Here is a 25,673-nt window from a genome sequence, read left to right as displayed (position 1 = left end):
TGATGTTCTTTCCTCCTTGCTGAGTTTCTTAAAGGAACCATGAAAAGGGCCCCCCAGACTTAGAGCCAGGTTACCAAAGAAAGTCTTCAGCAGATCAACTCTGTGGTGTCACATACAGAGTATCAGGGAGGGCCCTGTGACGTACATCATCTTTTATGGTAAATATGGGAAGACACAAATCTTCTCAGCTTGGTGCTGCCATGGATACCGTTTTTGCTTTACTATGTGTCTGTTGGAAACGGGGGCTCCTCACCCATCTGACTTGACTTTCTTCCTGCTCTAGCTTCGACAGCAGCCTCGCTTGCTTAGATCATTAACTGACATTATTTCTTCCATCTGTCGCCCTATTCTAATCATGCTCTATAATTTTTTCACATATTTTAGGACTGTGATTCTACTTGACTGTTTAAAACTTTTGATGACTACAAGGTGACTTTTAATTTGTTTGACAATACCCATTAATTAGTATAATTTTTTTTAAGATTTATTTATTTATTTGAGAGAGCGAGAATGAGAGAGAGTACATGAGAGGGGGGAGGGTCAGAGGGAGAAGCAGGCTCCTCGCCGAGCAGGGAGCCCGATGTGGGACTCGATCCAGGGACTCCAGGATCATGACCTGAGCCGAAGGCAGTCGCTTAACCAACTGAGCCACCCAGGCGCCCTAATTAGTATAATTTACTGAGTAAATACTTTGTCACCTGTGTCCCCGACGCCCCAGGAGGGCTTGCTTTTGTGTAAGCTGTCCTCCGGGAGGCCGGATAGAAAAGTCATAAACTAAAGAAAACCTTGGGATGTTACTGACTTGGTAAAATCTAGATTGATAGCTGATAGTTCATATTTTGATAAAGTTCTGAGACGTTCTCTCTACATATCTAAAATACATGGAAAAATTAATATAAATACAAAGTGCCAAAGAAAAAATTAAAAAAAGAGTTTGTCTAGGTCTTTAAAAGCCTTTTCTTAAAAAAGCTCTTCCTTCTCCATGGGAAGCACGGAGGCCCAGATTTGTTAATTGAGTTCTCTTGGACTGAGCAGTTAGTCAGAAGTCAAGTCAGGCAGAGACAGCAGGGCTCCTGTCTCCACGTTCTGGAACCAAAGAGCTAGCTGGGGTCCTTTATCTGTGCCTCCCAAGTTTGAGCTGAGAGTGTGAAAGAAGTTCCATTCTTCATAATGAAAGAGTTTGTTTCTTCTGTGTAGTGTTACAGTTCCTTTGTAGCTCTAAGAATCTGTTGTAGAAAATATATCGTTCCCAACTGCAGCAGCAGAAACGATAAAACACACGGAAACGCTACAGTTTTTCTAGGTTACCTGAGCTGCCAGTGTGCACAATTGGAATAGACTTCCTCTTTGGGGCTAAAACCTGGGTTCTGTAACATTCTTGGATTTCATGCAGCTCACTCAGTTTTAAAGTATGCAGCGTGTATACTGAGAGGCGTTTCTGTTTCTCTTTTTTAAGGCCTGTTAGGAAATTGTGGAGATGTTAATTGAATAATTTAGGAAACACATTAGTACATTTGAAGATCGGCTTGAAGATCATTAGAAATTTGTGTTTTGTCATTAATTCACTTATGTAGAAAAATCTGGAGAAAGCAATGCCCAAATAATCACGCATCAAGCTATAGTAAAAAAAATATTGCTAGTTGCTAAATTGTTTTAATTTTAATTTTTTCGTTATTGTGAGTTCCAAAGCAATCTCTTATGATCTTTATTACAACCTATTTCTCTTCTTAAATGCCTTTCATAGATTTTATTCCTGTTTTCAAAGGTTGAGCAAAAGCCCCAAGTAGACAGGCAGGTAAGCTTTATTAAGCTTTACAGTATGTAATATATTTTATATTATGCCTTAGCCTGAGGCAGACGTCGTAGTGTGGGAATTAGGTCTCTTACTGACAGCGTACGACTGCTCTGTCTACAGGCTTCACATACAATCACAAATAATGTTGCATTAGGCAAAGAAATTAAGTAGAAATGTACGTTTTACATTTCTGATGCTGCGTGACACATTCTGCCTGCATACCTGTGCCTTTGGTTATAAAATAACATGTGATAGGGATGAAAGTTAGCTGAAGAATTACTTTTTGCAATTGGAATTCCCCATTTTTGATGAATTGGAATTAGTTTTGGACGCATGCTATGTTGAATAGAAACTCTCAGGAGGTAAGTGCGGAGTGTGGCTCCTTCTGTCCTGTACCATCCTTAAGATTTTCCCCAAACCTTCAGTCTTGCCCCCTTCACTCCCGTGAATGAGCTACAGTGACTATGTTATCTCAGATAGGGATCCTTTAGGAGATATTTTCAAGAAAACGTTTTCCAAATGGCTTACTTAACTAAAATGTTACTTCCCCATCATAGATTGCTTTAATTTTTTACATATTAAAACAATAAAATGAATTATTAGGAAATTAATATCACCCTGTGTTGCTTATTTCTTCTAAGCATTTTAATACTGTGATACCTTGGATTGTCATGGAAATCATTTTATCATATATTGCGTATTCTACTGAAGTGCATTTTTAGAAATTGTTTGACTTAGTCAGATATGACTCAGTTATTTCTTCATTATCTCCTAGTTTAGCTGCCTATTTTTATATAAGAAATCATTTCTTATTGTTTCTATTGATTATTTTACTATTGAGACCCGAAACAAAAATAATGGAAATTTCCACTGGGATGGAAAAAATGCTAATCTTCACAGGAATGAGAAAAGAAGAAATAAAGGCTGTGGTGTTCATCCTACAGCCAATTATAAAGTAAAACAGCAAATTTGATTGCACAGTTTACCAGATTATTTTGAAGGCTTTAACAATTTAACAATTATTAGGTATTTCCCTGTGTCTGTAAGCTCGTCCGTGGTTCATGGATTTTACGTGTCCAATCCTGCTGTTTCTGGAAATAACTCTCTACTTCAAAATGTATTCTAATCCCCGATCAAATTGTTCGAGTTCAAGAAAAATCATCATCATAATAAAAACAGCAGCTGCGTTCCAAAACTAATTTTTCTTCTTGAAGAGAAGGGGGCATGTGACTAGCAAGCTTTGTCAGTCATATGCTGGCTTTTAAACAGTTATGGGATATAGACAGAGTTGATTTATTGTAACTTTTGAACCGAAATTCACGATCTCGTTACCCCTGCTTCAGGTTAGACCACCCCTCCAGTCCACCTCCGGAAGCGACTCCAAACCCTCTGTCTAGCTTCCCCCGACGCGCTAACCGAAGATAGTTGCCGTGTTTTGTTGTTAAATATTGGAATGTTTAATGATATATCAAATAATAGCAATAATCCTAACGTTCGGAGCGGTAGGCATTGTACCGGTCAGTATATTATGTGTTATTTAATCATCACAGAAATTCTGTGAGACAGTTGCATTATTCTCATTTCTCAGTGGGGAATTTAGGTCCAGAAAGGTGAATCTACTGGCCCAAGATCGTAAGACAGGGAGCTCCAGAGCTGGGGTTCACATTTAGGGCCGACTCATTCTGGAGTCCATTGTCCATCTCAATTAGGGATCAATGAAACATGAGGCTAATCAAATCATCGAAAGGCTATGTGAACTGTTTTATGAAGTACTAATGACGGTTTTCGTCCCCTGGGGGGTGATTTGGAGACACATAGATGACTTTTTGGTTGTGGCAATGGTTATGAGGGGTGCACCTGGTACTTGGTGCTCTTGGTGGAAGTGGAGGTAGGGGGAGTGTTTGGCAAGGGTGCTGGATGTCCTGCACTTCTTGAGACATTTTCATCCAACCAAGAGCTTCCGCATGACCTGCTGAATTTTGAAATTCAGATATACATGAAGGTGAAAATGTTTTCACTTTTATCGGAGCCTAAAGCCTAATCCCACCTTACATGTATGCGCACAGTGTTTTAGTTTCTTGCATGACTTTAATATACACTAAATTTTCAAGGATGCAATCACCATACAAATTGGAAGGGAGAGCATGCTTTTTTTTTGAGGGGCTGGAGTTTTGTTAAGTGTTGTTCATGGATCGCAAACTGCTTGTGGCATTTAGGATGCCAATAAGGCTCGCTCATACCTTTCTGTCTTTGAAGCTCTCACATCCCCGTGATTCTACTTAGAGGGGCAAGAATCTGCTTAGTCCATCATTTTACCTAGGATAGTCATGCCTGATAATTTATACAATGTAATGCATATTTTTTTTCTAAATGGTTTTCATTTACTTCTCCTGTAAGTTATAGTAAGAGCATAATATTGTCCTTTAAAGAAACTAAGTGGGTATTTAAATTATGTTATATGCTAACTTCATTTTTGCACAAAGTAAGTAAAACAAAATATTACATGAAATATTTAACACGGTAAAGGGTGTTGGGTCTGACAGGCTGAAAACCACGTGTTATTCTGTCCACAGGAGGAGCAGGTGATCAGGTAGTAGCAGCCGCTGATTATGAGAGCAGTCCCTGTCGTATCTCGGGTTCTGTCGAGGCTCCCTTGGTGTCTTTTTCTCTGTCCCTGGTAGGAATGTTTCAGGGTCCTTCAGTATTCCAGCTGCTTATTCATTGCTCAGTTGTATTCTAGGGATGATGGTGGTCTGGAGCCTGAGAAATTATGTTTAAATGCTAGTTTCCATGCTTTTCACTTTGGAGGCTGCACAATCCTTTTCAATTTTTATGAAGCGTGTTTTCTTCATTTAAAATAAAGCTAGGAGCCATTTATCTATCTGACAAGAGTGTGGTAAACAAGAAACAATAACTATTTGTCTATAAACAGTAACTGGCAATAACATACATACACATATATGCCACAGAGCCTGACAGTTCTTCGTTATTTTATTATCATTAGAGTTTTTCTGTCTTTGCTGACATCCTTAGAAGCGTACTTGCACTCTGAAAGCTCTCGTCGGTTCACTTTAAATTAATGACATGACACAGTTAGTCCTGAATCCAACCCAGGAGATAGTTCTCCACTCCCGTAGCCCTGTCCGCGTGTGCGTTTCTCGTGTTCTCTCGTTCCGCGCGCAGCCTGTGATCCGCCCTCTCTCTCAGGAGCCCCCGGCCGTGTGACTTTGCCGTGGCCCCTTTTGCACTTCTGTTGATGCTCAGGTGCTTCCTGACATGTAGCTCACCGGCCCAACAGTTTTCCCTGACACTTTGCTGTCTGGGGAGTGGGAGGGTATTTTGTCCTCTTGACAAAGGAGCAGGATATACTCTTTTCCTAATTTCCATTCCCAGCCGGGAAACCATTTCCACAGGTTTCAAAACAGGCTCATTGTCTCATATGCAAATGATATCCCAGCCCCAGAAAAGCAGCCATACTTTGAAGTCATTGAGGGAATGTGGAAGGAAGGTGTGACAGCTGGGGGCGCAGATCGCATAAACCTTTCGCCTTTTACACAGCTATTTTATTCTGAAACCTTCACTTAGGGTCATTTCATGTGAAAAAGTATACATGGAATAGCAGTCCTTCAGCAGTACTAATAACGACAATAACAATAACAAAGATGGTGACCCTTTCTTGAGTCTGGGTGTCAGGCAGGTAGTTAATCACTTAAATAATGATTTAAGTTAATTCAGTTCAAATTAAGTTAAGTTAATTTCAGTTCAGATTAAGTTAAGTTAATTTCAGTTAATATATAATGAATAAGTAAGGTAATGAATGCTGCCCCCATTCTACAAATAAGGAAATGTGCCTACGTCCACTTGTTTTATAAACTCCAGGACTGAGATTTGATCCTAGGTCTCTGTGACTCCAAAACTCCTATGCCTTACTGTTAGGATGGAAATGCAGATGTCCCCGTTATAGTACAAGAAGTTCAAGTCTGTAACTTTGGTCATGTCACTTATGAATGAATAGATTCTTCCAGTTGCTGGGTTTAGGAAATAAATTGTTAATTGACCTTTTATTGACATCCATAGTGACTTTATAGACATTTCCCAAAATGGCTTTAAGTGAACAAAATTTCATATGTCTCAGAAAAATACACTGATAAAGTAGTAATTCCAAAACCCAATGCACTGACGTAACAGAAAAAAAAATGAAATAGCAATTTTGATTGTAAAAGCATAAAGAAATTGAATTCAGCTTCAAAGGGATGCTGTGAAGGACTTTAAGGGTACCACCAAGATTTTATTAGACCACAGTGATCTGCTTTGGAAGTCTTTGAAGGTAAATACCCCTATGAAACTTGAAAGCATACAGCTTAGAACCCAGAATAAAACTGCTTGGGACCTCTAATCATCTACTTATATGAATTTTTGAATTGCAAAAGAAAATCATATTTGGACATTGTGCATGCATGTTACTCAGAACAAACCACAGAGAATTGAGAAATTGTTGAAACTTAAACTAGGTCTCTCCATAAACAAGCTCATCTTGATTAGATAAAACATTACTCTCTCCTTACGCAGTGGAGACTTGTGTCCAGGAGCGTGGGCCTAACCCTTAACCATGCAGCTCATTGGCTGGGTGGCCTCGGGCAAGTGACTTAACCTCTTAGAATCTAGATGTTTCCATCTTTACACCAGGGTACCAGTCCCTACCTTCCACTATGGGTAAAGATGAAGTGAAATTAATAATGTCAAGTCCTGGGAATAGTGAAGAGCATACAGTGTATCTTCAAGAGATCATTATGAAGTATGCTTTTTCAGATTCAGAAATTCAGCAATAAAATCAGACTGTTTGAGATGCATCAGAGTCCAGAGAAAACTCCCAAGTGTCATTCTGCCTGATTTTATTCTTAGCATTCTTTTTCACTTAACATTTATTTTTCATCCCAATATAATGCATAGAACATAATAGAAAGGACTTATTCATTTGTCAGTTCTTGTGTTCTCCCCTTTATTTGGGAAATTAGCTGATACGTATTTTGAGATACAAAGTATATTTTTGTATTACAAACTCTTGCCATAGAAAGTTTGAAAACTTGGAAAATAGAGAAAAAAATCCCATTCCCATTACTCCAAAATAAGTCTTTTTAAAAAATGTATTATTTTTAAAGATTTTATTTGAGAGTGCACAAATGGGAGTGGGGGGTGAGGAAAGGGCAGAGGGAGAAGGAGAAGCAGACTTCTCAGTGGGGAGGGAGCCAGACCCCAGGGTCCTGGGATCATGACCCGAGCAGACGCTTAACCAACTGAGCCACCCAGGCACCCCCCAAAATAAGTCTTTTTAAACATTTTTATGGGCTTCTTTTCATTTCTTTTTATGTATTTGCGCATGGTTAGTTGAATAAATATTTGATTAGCCATTTAACAGTCCTGAACCATTAACCTAGGACAGTGATTCACTGCCTGTTTTTACTCCCCATTTTCACAGTATAATTCAGGGCTTATCTTTCAATCCGCACAGTTACTGACAGTGTATAGGAGCATAGATTTGGAACGTTCCTTGCAAGTTATTCACATAGTTCCTTTGGTTTTCTTGCTTCTTCCATGTAAATGGGATTAATTTCCTTTGACTCTCTTTGGAAGTCTCATATAAAATGTCTTTTAGCTGTCATTCTGTGCTGCCTCCCCCCCCCCCCCGATTTTTGGTGGCTTGTGGTCTCCTAAATGTGGGTCTTTAATCTGGCCAGCCCACCTCCTGTTAACCGGCTCAGGTACTAGCAAAAACCATTGGTGTGCTTAGCTAAGGCCTGATTCAGCCTCCTTAAAACTACTGCAAAACCTCTGACATTCTGGACTATGTTTGGTAATTTTACAGTCACTTTTCCTGTTTTTTTTCCTATGGTGTATGCTCACGATTTACCTTCTTTTATTACGATATGTGCAAATAATTCTACTCCATTAACACTGATCTAACCAAATTGAATCCCCACCCCCATGCCCCAGCCCCCAATCCTCCACCCCCAGCTAAAACTTTTACCTGAGTCTTGAGCTGTGCCTTAGGGAAGCTTTTATTCTGATCAAGCTAGTAATTCTGTTCGTAGCCAAATAAGATCTTCCTTCCAGAATTGTATTATAGACTCCTGTCCTCCTGGTATCAAAATCAAGTCACTTTATAGGGAATAAAAAGGAGCAGCTGGGAGATCATAAATGCCAAGTTTAATTAAAAAACTTTTCATTTTCAAGTACTCTATATACATGATTGTGGATTCTCTGTAAATCTAGAGGTTTCCTAATTACTCTGCTTAGTAATATCAGGGCAGGCTTCATTTCTGCCTGGAAGTGTAGATGCCAATCCAATTACTGTTGTTTCCCCAGTGAGGATTATTAATCTACTGTAGGATAGTTCTACAAGCTAAGTATCTGGTTCACAAATCTGATTTCCATATAGATTTCACAGTTACAGTCTTGTTTACTGAAAACACAGCATATTTGGGAACTATGTCACAACACATAGACTTGGGTTATAACTTGACAAGCAGGGCTCAATTATACAAGCCCCAAATATTCAGAATTTGTGAAATTCTAGTGTTGTAAGACACCATAGAGATCATCTGTCCCTTCTGGAGCCCCATAAGGGAAGTTACATATCCATAATCACAGATCTAGTAAGCGGTAAAGCCAGGCCTTGAACTCAGATCACCTAACGATGTTGGACTCTGGGTCCAGCATATACCCCTCCAATTAGATTTGCTTTGATTTATATCCCTTTCATGTACAGATTCTGGGAGCTGGCTCTTCTCGCTCATATATTATAAGTAAGGCAGGAAAATATATCTGACCCCATTCTATATCAGAATTTTATAGAGAGCTAGAATAATATTTTGCATGTGATTTGTATTAATGAGGGAACATTGCATAATAAAAAATAGAAGAATGGTAATTGGAAAAGATTTACTGTTCACGAAGCAAAGCATTCATATTTTCTTCACAACACCAAAAGGGAACCGTTTGTCCTTAGTTTGTGATAAAATTGTGCAGTATGCTTTGGAACAACCTTGGAATTGAGGCACCTGAAAGGTGTGCTCGCTTTGCTATTTCAGCTACTCAACACTACCACCCGTGTTCTTGTAAATTCTACTTACTAAGTGAACAGCATTCAAATACACTTCTTTTATTTGGCCTTAACACAGATACCGCACATCTGCTTTCATGACTTTTCTTGATTTTAAGAATTATACTTTTATTTACAGAGCAAATGTAAAGGAGGTAAACATATACTTTCTGTTTTCTTTCAAAGTTGGGTCTTTATGCAGTGTAAGAGTCAATACTCATAGAATGTTTTTGTTTGAAAATGTATCTAACTGAATGCATCGTAACATTAAATCACTTTTTACCTTATAGATAGGCTTGATTGGTTTAGTTTTTTTTTTTTTTAAGATTTTTTTATTTTTTATTAGAGAGTAAGCACAAACAGGGGGAGAGGCAGAGGGAGAGGGAGAAGCAAGCTCCCTGCTCAGCAGGGAGCCCGATGTGGGACTTGATCCCAGGACTCTGGGATCATGACCTGAGCCGAAGGCAGATGCTTAACCGTCTGAGCCACCCAGGCGCCCCTTGACTGGTTTAGTTTGCAGGGACTTTGTTAGATTCATCAGCCTAGAACAATTTTTGTTGATTTTCCTCTTTTCTCATCATGGTATTAACTAATATAGTCCTCTTAAAGCCCTAATCAGCTTAGCACAGGAAAGAACATGGGTGATAAGAGGGGAAAGGAGTCATATGGCATTGCCTAACTGAGGTTCCTGCCTTCCTGTGACCATCAGTCAGGTTTAGACTCCTGAGGGATATTGCATAAGGGATAAATAAGCAAATATCCTAGTATTGTTCTAAAGCATGGTTTATTCCATAAGTCCATGATACTTTCTTAACATTGTGATTTAGATTCCGTGATCTAGTAAGGAGCTGGTATAACATAGGGATTGAGCAGTTGATATTGAAGCTGAGATGGAGAGTTTGAATTCCAATTCTATTTTGTATTTTTCATTGGACTTGCATGTGATTTTAACCCTTTGGGTCTAAAATATTTACCAGCTTCCTAGAGTTGTTGTCAGAACTAAATGGGGTAATCCATGCAGAATGCTTAGCACATGCATGGGACAGGGTAATAATAGAGTAAGGTATAATGAGGATGAGGAGGATTCAGAAGGAACTGCTTCTAACCTTAAGCATTGAATCCCAGAGAGCTTGTGTGTAAAACCCCCTTCTGCTCTTGGAAAATGTCCTGCTGTGTTTGCTGGACTGAGTGCCTGCACCAAAATAGGGGGATAGAAAGAGAGGGAGGCATTTGACTGGAGGGAGAGAGGGTTTTATCAGGATCTATAAAATAAGACTGTGTGCTTGAGTCCTGATACCTGTAAAGAATTCTTCATCCTGCTTGTGAGAGTTACATTTCTCTAGGGAATACTGTGGTGGGTGAGGATCTTAAAAATTGTATGGAGTGACCTTTACACTTGTAAAGAAAACTAGGGGAAGAAGGGAAAAGAAAACCTCCAATTGTCAATAAGGACCACAGTGCTTAGGAGCAGCTAACTCTGTCTCTCAAATTGAAAAATACAGTTTATAAAGCATTGAAAGGCTTCCAAAGAATGAAAAAGCTAAATCCTAAAATTTAGTTTTAAGAGGGACAAACGACTAAATATAAGTTTTGTTTTGTTTTACAAAAGGCACTCTCTTTGCGTATAATCTCAGCAAGGACATGGAGTTACAGATACTTTACGGGCTTTGGTTTATTTGAACATATAAACTGGATTCAGCCAAGCGAATATTTTGTCATATGTATCCTAATTTTGTTGTTACAGTGTTTACCAGGAGGGAGACTTGTAGATTTGTTAAGCTCTCAAACATTTATTGAATAACAAGTGTGTGGTAGGGTACCGCTCAATGCCTGAGTACAGAGCACCTTACCTTCTAGAGGGGCAACACAAAGTCTGTTCCCATAGCACTCTGTACACGCTGATTTTAGGGCACACTTCGATAATATTGTCGGGAACCGTCTGGGTATCTGTTGCACACAATGAACTCTGCATTTTTAAGGCACGGTGTTATGCTTTTCTCATTGTTGTTTCCCAGAATCTGACATAGCAGAGCTCCTTTTTAAAAAAAATTTTAAGATTTTATTTATTTATTTGACAGAGAGACACAGCGAGAGAGGAAACAAGCAGGGGGAGTGGGAGAGGGAGAAGCAGACCCCCTGCCGAGCAGGGAGCCCGATGCGGGGCTCGATCCCGGGACTCCAGGATCATGACCTGAGCCGAAGGCAGTCGCTTAACCAACTGAGCCACCTAGGCGCCCTTACCTTAACTTTTTTAACACCCTGGAGCATCAGTGGATAATGGATCTCAGACTCCTTTCCTACAAGATGAAAAAGTAATCCTGAGGTTTAGGATACTTAGCAAGTAATGAGTGGAAGATCCCACAGCTGAGTGCATTTCCTGTACATATTGTCAGTTCATCATAGCTTCCATATTAGTATCTCATAAACTGCTTATCTCTATCCATTTACAGAACCTCTGTAGACCAGTAGTGACCGGTATAGAGTATGCTTTTATAATCTTGAATGTTCAGATTGGTGAATTGCATTTATGTATTAGCTCTTTTTCCCTCTTCTCTCTCATCCGTTTGTTAATATCTGTGGATATATCGTGTGCATCACATGTAATTCTACAATGTGCCAACGAAATTTGTATCAGTTGTTATTGTGCTTCTCTTTCTATTCCAACTCTACGTTTTAAGTGTTTGTAATTATCATGGGAAAAATACCTTCCCAATCTAAACTAAGACATTCAGAGAAAGAGAAAAAAAAATTTGATGCCATAGGATGAGTGTTGCTTGAGATTTTCCTATCTTTGGCTATACAAGTAATACGATACAGTCGAGTTTCCTCATCTATAGATTGAGGAAAGTATTTGGTTTGACCATTTCTAAGGTACTTTTCAAACCTTAAAGTTGATAGCACATTGATGTTCTCTTCATTTGGGGCTTGTTTTTAGACACATTTGTGCCTGGAAGTTGCTTTTGTAAGTATATGGCTCTCAGATTAAATCACCAGTATATATGCTGTCATTTGCGGGCATAGGCAATGCTGATATTTTCAAACACTGGAAAAAGCAAGTGAAAAAAGAGCAAGTAGTTACAAACAATAGTTCTTTATTACGTGACACCAAATAAACAGGTTTACAAAACATGAAGCTCTCTAAGCTGTAGACTGTATTGAATAAACACATTTCCAGGTAAGGAGTTTTTCTATAAATGAATATAAAAATTGACCAGACAGTGCAATGTTTAACACAGTGACTTGAGTAGAGTAGCTGTGTTTCTTACTCTTTGTTCTAGAAGCAAAACCAATATTAGTCATTACTAACATTATTTTACATACTAGCAAACATTAATTATAGATTTGCAGTTAAGAATTAATTTCTCGGGCGCCTGGGTGGCTCAGTTGGTTAAGCGACTGCCTTCGGCTCAGGTCATAATCCTGGAGTCCCAGGATCGAGTCCCGCATCAGGCTCCCTGCTCGGCAGGGAGTCTGCTTCTCCCTCTGACCCTCCTCCCTCTCATGCTCTCTGTCTCTCATTCTCTCTCTCTCAAATAAATAAATAAAAAATCTTTAAAAAAAAAAAAGAATTAATTTCTCAAAAAAGCAATTTTTAAAACCGTTTTTATTTGCTGGAGTGCCTGGGTGGCTCAGTAGCTTAAGCATCTGTCTTTGGCTCAGGTCATGATCTCAGGGTCCTGGGATCGAGTCCCGCATCGGGCTCCTTCCTCAGTGGGGAGTCTGCTTTTCACTCTGCCTCTGCCCCTTCCCTTGCTTATGCTCTCTCTCTCTCAAATAAATAAATTAAAATATTTTTTAAAACATTTTTATTTCCTACTAGAATAGTATATCTACCACTAAACAAAACATAAAAAAGTAAATAAATGAAACTAGATACCTGGTTATGAATGAAATTTAACCAGTTTTTTTCTAAAACATTTATTAAATTACTTTTCTTGAATAGATATTAATCTAACTTGTAGTATTTGCTTTACACTGAATTTGGAATATTTAGAAAACCATCTTCATGATTCTCTTCTTCATGTTATCTGAGTTGACTTAATATGGAATTTGTCCATTTCCCACTCATTGAACAATCCAATATCTGTATTAGCTGTGAAGAGGAATGAGTCATAACCATATCCAAAGCTAAAATCAATACTTTTAGAAACTTCTTACAGAGAAAAAAATGTAGTTATTGAAGTAAGTACCCTAGTTCTGTTCTTCCAGATGTTTGCCTTACACCCACAGAAATGAATGATCTGGTTAAGAAAATTTGCACTTAAGAAATCAGCAGTCAGGAGGAGTAAATGCAAAGGCAAACTTGGGATCAGACGGTCATTGGCCGTGGTCAGAGGCAATGTGGGCAGCAGAGGATCTCTGGTGAGAGTCAAAGACGGATCCTCCTGAGGAGTCCTGAAAGCTCTCAGTCCCTGCTGTCAAGGAAACTGAGTGTCCCATGAACTGCAAATATGGAAGAATGGGTGAATGAGGGGGTTTTTAAATTTTGATTTTACTTTTGTTTTTAAGGGTCTCGTGTTTTAACGGTTAAACCTGAACAATCGACATTTAGTTTTCAGAGTGGAAAATCATTTCTAAGTCTTTTCCCCTGACCTAATAAATTCAGTGCAAATTTATTGAACACTTACACTGTATTAGATACATTTTAAACTGGTTATAGGAAAGATGAATCCAGTGGATCTAAGAACATAGCTGAGAAGTGTTTCTTAGGCATCTTCGATAGCATTTAAAAATTACGTTACGGTAATGGGACTACAGTTTTATGCTAAGAAAATGCATATTCTGGTCACACTGTAACACTCCTTTTCATTTAGGTTCTCAGTAACTGCTGTAGGTAGAGCTCTGGGACTGGACAATGTAAGACATCTGGGCTTAAATATGTGTAGACAGGAGGTCCTTCCATGTTGGCATCCGTAACAGACACAATGACACTTATCCCATAGGGTTCTTTCAGAAATTGAAGAACCTCCTGCATGAAAATCCCTGAGCATTTTATTGGTGTGCAGAATGTTTCTGTGGTTAAATGCATGGGTCAAATAATAACGCGTAAAGGAATTTTTGAAAGTACTTAGAACTGTATGATACTAAAAGTAATACATTTCAAACTTATGTGATAAAAGCAATGCAGTATTTTTAGGGGAAATATATAGTATTAAGGGCCATATTAGAAAACATAAAAATTGAAAATTAATGAACTTATGGCTTAACTTATTTTTGGTTGGGGTGAAATTCATGTAACAGGGACATAATCATTGTGAAGTGAGGAGTTCAGTGGTGCAGAGCACCTTCCTGGATTTGCCAGACTCCATTCTCCCTCTGCTCCTCATTTCCGTGACTCCTGAGAGAACCCCGTTCCTCATAGGCAGTCCCTGTCCCTTCTGCCCTCCACCCAGGCCCTGGCAGCCACCCATGTACTTTCCGCCTCGATGGATTCACCTGTTCTACGTGTTTCATAGAAATGTCATCATAAACTAGGACATCTTTTCTGCCTGTCAAATGAAGTCATTTCTATAAGAATAACATAGGATAATAAACCTAGAGAAATTAGGACAGGTTAATAAAGTTTAAGACCGAAATCTGTGAAATTGAAATCAATGTTACTTAAGAAAAAAAAAAATCAAAATTTGTTAAAATGAATCCAGGCATGTGGGGAGAGAGAGAAAGAGACAGGAAAAGAATATTAGAAATAATTACTGGTACAATTTATAGAGACGACTCCGTCAAGTTTTTATGGTGAACTGATGAGACATAAATGAACAGACACTGAACTTGATCACTGTGCAAAGGAATGAGATAAAGAACACTGCAAGATGCCACTCAATAAGCAAAACTAAAGCGCCTGACTTTGTTAGTCACTGGAAATTCGCCTAACCAGTTTGCAAAATACTTGAGCACTTTTTTTTTTTTTTAATGAAATTGAACATGAGCATTTCTTACTCTCTGGTCATTCTTTTACTAAAAATACACCTTAAGTTTACTGTCATATTGATGTACTGGAAAATGTGCAAAAATGTTCATAGCAGTACTGAATGTAAATGAAAATAGAAAAATAAAGGAAAAATCCCTTGGTACGTCCACACATAATAGAGCGCTGCAAGTAAATGAGGCACATCTATGACGTAAGTGTGGGAGCATCATCTTAAGTGAAAGGCAGGTCACAGAAGACTGCACCCAGCATCCTAGCACACAAAACTCAACCCAGCAGTAAAGGATACACACATTTATGATTCAGAGATGGCTTTGTGATGATCAATACTGAATTTCACAGTGGTGATCATCTGGGGTTCAAGGCCAAGGGAGTAGCACAACAGTGGATTAAAGGTTATTTGTAGTATTCTTTTTCTAAGGTTGTGAGTTCACAATGGTACTTTAATTATTATAATTCATAACTTACCTAAAAGGTGTACAAGTGATATATCAGATTTTTAAATTTAAATTCAGTTAGCCAACATATAGTTTCAGATGTAGTGTTCAATAATTCATCAGTTGTGTATAACACCCAGTGCTCATCACATCACTGCCCTCCTTAATGCCCATCACCTTATTACCTCATCCCTCCAACCACTTGCTTTAAGCAACCCTCAGTTTGTTTCCCAGAGTCCAGAGTCTCTCATGGTTTGTCTCCCTCTCTGTTGGCTTCCCATTCAGTTTTCCCTCCCTTCCACTATGATCCTTCGTGCTGTTTCTTATATTCCACATATGAGTAAAACCCTATGATAACTGTCTTCCTCTGATTGACTTATTTCGCTCAGCATAATCCCCTCCAGTTCCATCCATGTTGGTGCAAATGGTAGGTATTCATCCTTTCTGATGGCTAAGTAATATTCCATTGTATATATGAACCATATATTCTTTATCTATTCATTGTTGAAGGACATCTTGGCTCCTTCCATAGTTTGGCTATTGTGGACATTGCTGCTATGAACACTGGGGTGCATATGGCCCTTCGTTTCACTACATCTGTATCTTTGGGGTAAATCCCTAGTAGTGCAATTGTTGGGTCATATGGTAACTCTATTTTTAACTGACTGTTTTCCAGAGTGGCTGCACCAGCTTGCATTCCCACCAACAGTGTAGGAGGGTTCCCCTTTCTCCACATCCTTACCAACATCTTTCATTTCCTGACTTGTTAATTTTAGCCATTCTGACGGGTGTGAGGTGGTATCTCATTGTGGTTGTGATTTGTATTTCCCTGATGCTGAGTGATGTTGAGCATTTTTTCATGTGTCTGTTGGCCATTTGTATGTCTTCTTTGAGAAGTATCTATTCATGTCTTCTGCCCAGTTTTGATTGGATTATTTATTTTTTGGGTGTTGAGTTGATAAGTTCTTTATAGATCTTGGATGCTAGCCCTTGATATGTCAGATTTTACATATTTAAAAAATAAAGTGATAATATATTTAGAAATTCATGAGGACTAAGATAATAGGGGAAATTATTTTATACTGTCATATAGTATGACTAGTAAATCTTAGCTGTTATTGTCACTTTTCTCTCAGAGGTCTTAAAGTTTTTAACTCTATTGGTAAAAACCACTTTACAGGGGCGCCTGGGTGGCTCAGTCATTAAGCGTCTGCCTTCGGCTAAGGTCATGATCCCAGGGTCCTGGGATTGAGCCCTGCATTGGGCTCCCTGCTCCGTGGGAAGCCTGCTTCTCCCTCTCCCACTCCCCCTGCTTGTGTTCCTGCTCTCACTATCTCTCTCTCTGTCAAATAAATAAAATCTTAAAAAAAAAAACCAAAACACTTTACATGGTCCTAACATATATAATCTTTAATTAAAAAAAAAAACCAAAACACTTTACATGGTCCTAACATATATAATCTTTAAATTGTTAGTACCACTACTCTAAAAATTATATTGTACCAGTATATTACATATATTATAAATGCATGAAATATATAATACAATCAAAATATAGATGAATAATATTTTTAAATTAATAAGTTTTATATATTAATGGTACATAATTCAATACTAGTGAGTGTAAATTTCTATTTCTAATGGTGCCCTAGGTACTTTAGAACCTTTTTATTTAACTTCTTTATAGAGTGTTTAGATATTTATTGTCTTCATTTCATAATGTGGGCTGACAAAAAACTCATTTTAGGACAAAAAGAGCATCAATTCTTACCTGCTTTCATATGCATTATTAGGAATTACTTTTAACGTATAGTTTCTTTACAAAGTTACTTTAAAGCTAATTGTCCATTTTTGGAGGATTAATTTCAGGAAACCTGACAAAAGGATACATAAATCTGTGTGATGGTTACAATGCGTAGCCATGTGCTCAAAACCTGTGGAGGTGTGAGGTCATCCACACCTCCAGGAATGACCACTCTTTCCGAAATTACCAGCGTGTGTTCACATGAAATAACCAACAGAGGATTCATGTTTCAATCAGAATATTAAATGTCACAAAACTTTTGTCTTTAAAATTTGGATGAAAAAAAATTTAAGTTCTAATACTTTTTTCCTGCACCAAGTGATTGTTTTGCTTGTCTTCACTTTTGTTCCTTAATTTTGTAAGTGAAGAAGCCTGGCTGACCACCCAGCACCCAGAACTCAGGAGTGGTAGCTTTTACTTTAGGGGATCACTTGTTTCCCTTTCAGAGTTTCAGTAGCCTGCTATATAGAACCCATTTGGTTCATGTATTCACTCAGCTGTTTATCAAACCATCTGTGTTTCAGGCAATGTGTTGGGTTGTGAAGAAGCATGAGACATAATCCCTGGCCCCGAGAACCTTTCAGCCTGGTGGGGAAAGCAGGTAAGTAAAGCAATTTAATGTCATTTGCTAAGCACTATTTTGAAGATATTCCTATGATGCTCTGAAGTCCGTTTACCTTCACAACCCTCTGTGAGGTCAGTAGGATGCCTACTCTTATTTCATTATTGAGGTAAAAACACTGAGATGTTATGGATTCATGTAGGCCCTCATACTGTCAACTAACTGTTCTAACCCTGTTCCTCCCACAGCTTGGTACTTGCTACGTTGATTACCTAGACCTGAGCACATCTGAGGGAAATGTTCTGCCTTTCTTTCAAAATCCCATTTATTTTGTTCTTTATGAGGATCTAAATGTGAAATTCCATATGGAAAAAAAAATCCTGATGATGTAAAGAAGGAATCATGTTGATAATCTACATGATGGGTACATGAGGGCTCATGAAGAAATAACGATTGCAAGACATCTCTGTAACAAAATGTTTTAAATGATCATCTTGAGCTAAGCTTCACAACCTCTTCTCAGAATGTAGCAGGGCCATCATAAAGAACTAAGTTCAGATATTAAGGTATCATTAGAAATCTGTCTTGCACCAGCTGGGGAAAAACAACAACAACAACTTGTTGGGTCATTTTAAGCCTGACTTTTGTGATGGTGCAATGGGCATTGTCCGCATTTTCCACTCTTGCATTGCATACTAGTCAAGACAATATAACCATATTTTCAGAAGCACTCAAGGTAGCCAGAATTTTTAAAAAGAACTGTTAATCACCCTAAAGAAATTGCAATCATTAATTAGTAAAGAAAGATCACAGTAATGAAATTATCATAAAATTTAAAGAGCATGAAAAGAACTTCAAAAACATATTTTATATATTTGAAGTGTAATAATGATTTCCTAATAAAACCTAAAGCTCTCTCAATTTGAGTATAATCTCTTCTCATGAGCTACAGCTTTTCGGTCTGTATGGGAGATTTTCAGGAGAGAATATTTCATAGAAAGTGTTTTAGCATCGAAATTTCCAAACCATCAATCTCTTCTTCATTTTCTCACATCATTTGGTTACATTCATAAATCATCTGAAATGTTAAGCTGAGGTTATTATGATCTAATGTGAAGTAAATCACCACTGAAATATTTTTTTCCCAAAATCTCATGAGTTTTTACTGAACGAAAGGATATGTGATAAGGCAAAATCCAAATATCATCTTGCATTAGGTTGATTAGGATTTAAATAAAATATTCAGCCTCTCAGTTTCTTCTGCTACACTGACTAGAAAGGAAGTTAGGAACTAAAAAGTCTCGAGGCCAGTGGGGTGGATATAAAAATGTGGCCATACTGGGATGCTCAGTGGTAGTTAGCCTGTGGCAACTAAATGTTTCCTATGTGGTTGTTACTTATCCTTTCTCGGCTAGAGTATAAAATACGTACATTTCATCAGATTTCCTGCGTACCGACTCTGATCCTGAGCCCAAACACAAAAAGAAATATCTAGGTGCTAGTGGTCTCATGGTGTCAGAGCAGAGAATCTTTAGAAACCACCTCTTTTAGCTACTTTGTATTTCAGATTAGGGAAGTTAACCCAAGTGACTCGTTGCAAAGTCCCATTGACATTTGAGGGAAGAATTAGAATTAGAACCCAGGACACTCTTAACGCAGAGCATTTTCTCCTCTGTTTTATTCCTTTCATTGGTCCTCCTTTTATTCACTATGGAGCAGATGTTCTTTAAGAGGTATGTTTGTTAAAAGGACAGACTCTGCAAATACTTCGTTTTGATTCTTTCAAGTCTCCCACACCTTTATTTTTGATGTCATGAGTAGGTGTGCTTTGACATGTTACTCTTGATGAGCGCCTTGGGGAATATGTGTTCATCCAGGCCTGTCTTCCCCTCTCAGTAGAAAACTAACATGGATTAACACACTCCACAGTGAAGTTTTCCCCTTTTTCCACCTCCCACTCGTGCACGGGTGCGTACACACGCACACACTGATTTCGCCATAACCAAAACCCTACATTTTCAACAAACAACCTGTTCCTTTGGGGAATGAGACTGCGAAGCAGAGGCAGGTACCAGACAGGACCGTGATCCCATTACAGAACTGTGAACTGTTGGTTTATGTTCAGTACGCAGAGGTCCAGTGTGTAAGTGATCCAGTGTGTGAATGAGCATGCCTGGCAAGAGCAGGAGAGCAGAGGAGCCTTCTGCTTGGCCACTTCTTGAACTCACATCTCTTTAATCTCCCACTGAAGATCCACTCCTTCTGGCAGCTTTGTGTTCTTGTGAGGTCTTAGCACTGATTTTCTGTGTCATTCTCACCGAACCTGGACCGAGCAGGTAGGACCGTCTGTATGTCTTGCAGGCTGCCCTTGACAGGTGCGGGGGCCCCTGCCTAATGGGGGAGACACTGAGCTGTGGACGGCTTTGCATCACAACCCCTCTCAAACTTCAGCACTCATGGCATATTTACAAAGTCATAATAAAACCATCATAAATGTAATGTTCTACAGGACATTTTGTTTTATTATTTAACTCTACTCATCTCTAAACTTCATATCCTATTATTGGCTTACTTTTCAAAAAAACTAAATAGCACTCTTTGTTTCAGCAATCATTTTTTTAAATAACAATTTAATTCTGATTCCATAACAAAGCTAATAACACACATTTCATGATGTGAAGTCCTTTTAAAATATCAGCATGCAGAAAATGTTCTTTACCATTTTAATTAATGTGCCTGTCATATTCTGAATATTCTGAAATACTTTCAAGGGGTGTGAAGTATTAGGTACATAAATAAATAGAAATATTCATTGTTGCATGTCATTAGCACTCAGGCAATGAATAGTAAAGGAAATTTCCATAAATTGATGTATTGAATTTTTAGGTCATTCATTTTACAGAAGCCTGTAATTTTCCATCTTGAGTATACCCTTGATCAAATAATTTACCTACTTCTTAATAAGGCCCTCATAGAAATATTGAGAACTACGGGACCTAGTAAGGGGCATGTGCCTGCGTGCGTCTGTACAGGTCTGTGGATCCGGAGTGACCTCCGTTACGGTAGAGATGATGTACAGCTGGTGTTCTGATGTACGGCACGGCTGGTCTTCTGCCCACGATGGGTGGGATGAACATTCTGGTACCAGAGTACCATACTGGTTCGCTCTCCGGAGCGGCTGCTTCTGCCCACAGCTGGGGAGATGGAAAGGAGTCTGAGACTGGAGTCCTGCTCCCATCCTCCACTGCTGGAGAGATGCAGGACTCACCTCAAAGCAGGAAGGATGTCCCCCGTTCCTCTTTCCTCTCCCTTTCAAATTTATCTGCCACTTCCTTGTGTTGGCAGAAATTGAGAAAGCCAGCTGACATGGAGGCCTGGGGTCCCAGCTCCTGAAATGCAAGGCAGAGTGAAGAAGGGTTATGTCAGGTCTGTGACGGCTCCGAGATTCTGACCCATGTACAAGAAGGGACTATGTACGTGGATATTGACCTTGCCGCTGTTTCCACTTATTAAACACTGGGAGCAGCTTAAATGTTCAACAAGATCATGGAGAAATACGGAAAAAAATGAGTAGGTTAGTGCTTCATGTGTCAAGTGGATCAACATAAAAATAGAAAGTTGAAAAAATGCAAATTGCTAAAGGGCGTGTGAAGTGCAGTTCACTTATGTAACATCACAAAACATGAATAACCCTGTGCAGACGTTCATGGAACGAGTAGGAACAAATAGAGATAGGCGGGTGCTTTTAGGAAAGCTGCTGATGAGTACGATTTAGGTAAAATTCAGAGGGGTTTTATCTGTACCTACTATGTGTGTGTTAAAAAAATATAACGGAGTCAAACGCAGTAACATTGTAGGGTTCATTGTAGATGGATGGCCAGTGCGTTAATGCTTATTATATTATTGTCTGTTATTTTTGAATATTTGAGTTATCTCATAGTTTTAAAAAAGATGCACAAAAATGTCAGGTGTCACTTGCTGTCACTACTCTCCAGCAGCTAGAGCGTGGACAGTCCCCTGTTGTCTTCAGCGTCCTCGTGAGGACTAGAGATGACAGAGATCCTGGCAGACCGTCCCCAATGGTGATGCTCCATTACTCTTACTAATAACAATTTGCCCACATGCACTACACATTCGTTAGATGGAAATCAGTGATATCGGGCCATTGGAAATCTATGTTTCTAATTTTTCATATGAAGCTTGTATTTCACAAATACTTCGAAATTTATTTCAGATCTTATGGGTAAGAAAACAGGCTCAGATCAATGAGACTGGTTTAGGGTCATGCACTCTTGTCTGCACACAATATGCTTGACTGGATTCTTTTGCCTCTAATCCTGTGCCTCCCATCAATGGGGAAGCGCAGTGCAGGGTCCATGAACAGGGATACAGAATGCAGATTCATCGTGGAGGAGTAGACATCCCTGTTTGAAAACGACAGGCTCATCTCATTCCTGTTGTCCCAGCATAATTATTATAACATCGCCTCTCAATCTTGAAAGTGTCACAGTTTGAGATATAAGTTATGTGTTTATGTTAAGATTCAGGAGAGCAATAGGCTAGTTCTTAGTTTATGCTGAGTTTGATGGCAGTATTTTAAGAGGGATCTTAACCAAATAGTCCATCAAAAAGAAAAAAAAGAGAGAGAGAGAGAGAAGACTGATAACTGTTTGAGGACTATTTGAAAAATTCAGGCATTCTTATTTTTTTAAAGATCTTATTTATCTGAGAGAGTGCGAGAGTGTGAGAGAAAGAGTGTGTGAGAGTGAGCGAGGTGAGGAGCAGAGGGAGAAGCAGGCTCCCTTAGGAATCAAGACCTGAGCCGAAGGCAGCTGCTTAACCAACTGAGCCTCCCAGGTGCCCCAGATTCAGGCATTCTTAAAAAACAAACAAACAAATAAAAAAAACAGATTTGGGGGAATGGCAAATTTTTTTTTATCAAATTAAAAAAAAAACTGTTACATGGAAGAAGATTCAGACTTATTCTATGTGGCTTCACATACTGCTGGTTGTTAAGGAGACACAACTTGCTAACAATTAGAATGGACATTATTTCTTCTGTCTGATGAATCTGTGGGGTTTCCAGGTATAGGATCGTAACACCTGTGAGTACACCTGGTTTTACTGCGTCATTTCCTTTCTAGTAAAAATGCTCTGTTTTCTGCTGATTGCTTTGACTAAAATCTCTAATAAAATGTCTGAAAAAAGGTAGTGTTACCAGACATCTTTGTCTTCTTCCTGATTTTAGCAGAAGTTCTGTCTGTGTCAGCATTAAGTAAGGAAATCTGTTTATTTTTATTAGGGAATGGGTGTTGAATTTGTTCAGTGACCTTTGACTATGGTAATCATAGTGTTTTTAACTTTAGAAGTATAGGGTTTGTTGATATGGAGCCATCCTTGTAATCCTGGAATAAACCCCATCAAATCAAGATGTATTATTTTGTAATGTGATAATATACACTAATGGGTCCTGTTTGCTCACACTTTATTTAGAATTTTACGTGTTTTTATCATTACATGGGTATTTACAATTTGGATTGGCCTTTCATTTTTTCTTATATTTATATTTAACAGTATTTATCAGGTTTGAATTGGTGTTTCAGTTAGTTACCAACAAGACTTGTGGAAAATTTCTTTTTCTTTGGTGGGAAGAGTTTAAAGAACATTGGGATTATCTGGTTGTTGATGATTTTATAGAATTCCACCGTAAAATTCCCTGGGCTAGTGTTGTAGATTTTTAGAAAGTTCTAATTTTTTTTTCCCTATAGAAATTAGTCTCTTCATACTTTCCTTCCATACTTAGGTCAGTTCTGGGAAACTATAATTTTCTATAATATTAACATTTCATCTAGGTTTGCAAGTATATTCGAATAGATTGTGTGCAGTATAGACTTTTAAATCTTGTTTCAATGGTTATTTTCCTTGTCATTTTTGTTTCTGACAGTAGAATCTTTTCCATTTATTTTTAATGAGGTTTCTACCTGTTTATCTTGTTCAGTGACTTTTTAAATGAAACAGCCTTGTGGCTTAATTATTTGATTGGGTTTTTTGTTTAACTGCTTATCTGCTTTCTATTATTTTATCTTTATTTTTTCTCTTATGCTTTCTTTCTTCTTATTCAAAAAGATATAACTTATTTTTATTTTTATTTCTTCCTAATTTCTCTTGATTTGAGTATTTTAAATTATGAATTTAAAATTATGAATCTTGTATATCACTGCTTTAATTTTATTCCATATATTATGATTTATGTATTACCTTTATCATTATTTTCTAGAAAGGCTGCATGTAAGTTTTTATACTTCTGTTAACTCAAGCTAATACACACATGCATAACACATATACACATATAAATTTCTAAGAAAGATGGTTTCTTTTTTTGTTTCTTTGGGATTTCTATAATTTTTAATTTATGATAGTTATTGGGGCTTTTTAATAACCCTAATAAATGTTAAAATTTTAAAATATTTAGTATGGATTTGAAAGTTATAATTTATCATAGGATGCAAAGCTAGATATATGTTCATAATATCTATTTTCCTTACTCTGTGCTTTGTGACTTCTATATGTTTTTACTGTTTTTGTCCATGTGATGTGTCTCGGACTGAGTGGCATGTTAAGTACAATTATTGGTGCTATTCTAGATTCTTTTCCTTGCATCTCTTGCAATTTCTGTTCTTAAATTTCTGCTCTTGATGGACATTTGGGTTATTTCCAGCCTTTAGTTATTATGGATAAAAGTGCTATGGATTGGGTGCCTGGGTGGCTCAGTCGGTTAAGTGTCTGCCTTGAGCTCAGGTCATGATTCCAGCGTCTTGGGATCCGGTCCCATGTCAGGATCCCTGATCAGTGGGGAGCCTGCTTCTCCCTCTGCCCCTCCCCCCACTTGTTCTCTCAATCTCTCACTCTCTCTCAAATAAATAAAATCTTGAAAGTGCTATGGATATTCATACATATATATATATATATATATATATGTCTTTATATGCATTTGTACTTCTCTTGGTTGAAAATTAAGAGTGAATTTCCAAGTAATACAGCAAGCATATATTTTTCTTTATAAGAAACTATGAAGCTTCTTTTCCAAGGTGGTTGAAACATTTTATATCTTTTCCAATGTAAAAAAAAAAAAAAAAAAAAAGTCACCGTGACTGCATGTCCATATCAACACCTGTTTTGTCAGGCTCTTAAATTCCAGCTGTTCTGATAGGTGTGCGGTAGTATCACATTGTACTTTTCATTTTCATTTTCTCAGTGACCAGTGATGCTAAGCAGCTTTGTATGTGTTTATTGACCATTAATATATCTTCTTTAATGAAATACTTGTTGTAATCTTTGTTCATGTTGTATTGGGTTGCTTGTCCTCCTGTGATTATTCATATTCTGGGTTAGGTCTTTGGACTGATAAGTGTGTGTGTGTGTGTGTGTGTGTGTGTGTAGAGAGAGAGCTTAGAAGTTTATAAATATATGAGAGAGAATATTTTCTCGCCATCTGTGAATTACCTTTTTTTTTTTTAAAGATTTTATTTATTTATTTGAGAGAGAGAATGAGAGACAGAGAGCACGAGAGGGAGGAAGGCCAGAGGGAGAAGCAGACTCCCTGCCGAGCAGGGAGCCCGATGTGGGACTCGATCCCGGGACTCCAGGATCATGACCTGAGCCGAAGGCAGTCGCTTAACCAACTGAGCCACCCAGGCGCCCTGTGAATTACCTTTTTACTTTTATCATAGTGTCTTAAAAAGAACACAAGTTTTAGGTTTTGATGATAGCACTCAGTATGGCACCCTCTGCTTCTGGGTATAAATAAACTCTACTTAGTGGTTCTTATAAAACCACAAACTTGCCACACTTTCCCTTATTAAAGGCAGGTTCTACCTGACTCTCGGAGCTTACTCTGTTGCTCTTGGCCTTTTATATCCCGTGTTACATGTAAATTTATTATCACAGCAAACTCTATCCTAGTTATACTGTAGGTATGAACTATGGGTGATCTGAATATTTGAATTGCTTTTACTGTGTACCCCACACACCCCCCCCCCCACACACGCAC

General features: G+C 38.2%; 1 long non-coding RNA gene across 2 annotated transcripts in view; it reads left to right on the top strand.

The window, feature by feature from the left end:
* The window catches only part of LOC135362434 (uncharacterized), a 71,018-nt gene extending 52,474 nt beyond the window's left edge, over nucleotides 1-18,544 (top strand). For both annotated transcript variants that reach the window (XR_010407130.1, XR_010407131.1), the window contains 2 exons: nucleotides 17,586-17,662; nucleotides 17,872-18,544. This is a non-coding gene — a long non-coding RNA (uncharacterized LOC135362434). The remainder of the gene's footprint in view (nucleotides 1-17,585; nucleotides 17,663-17,871) is intronic.
* Nucleotides 18,545-25,673: the final 7,129 nt, after the last annotated feature.

The sequence above is a fragment of the Mirounga angustirostris genome, unplaced genomic scaffold, assembly GCF_029215605.1.
Source record: "Mirounga angustirostris isolate CCGP_5_RB_7025 unplaced genomic scaffold, mMirAng1.0.hap1 SCAF_13, whole genome shotgun sequence".
NCBI lineage: Eukaryota > Metazoa > Chordata > Mammalia > Carnivora > Phocidae > Mirounga > Mirounga angustirostris.
The sequence above is the reverse complement of the archived record's forward strand: the minus strand, read 5'-3'. Positions and strand labels throughout refer to the sequence as shown.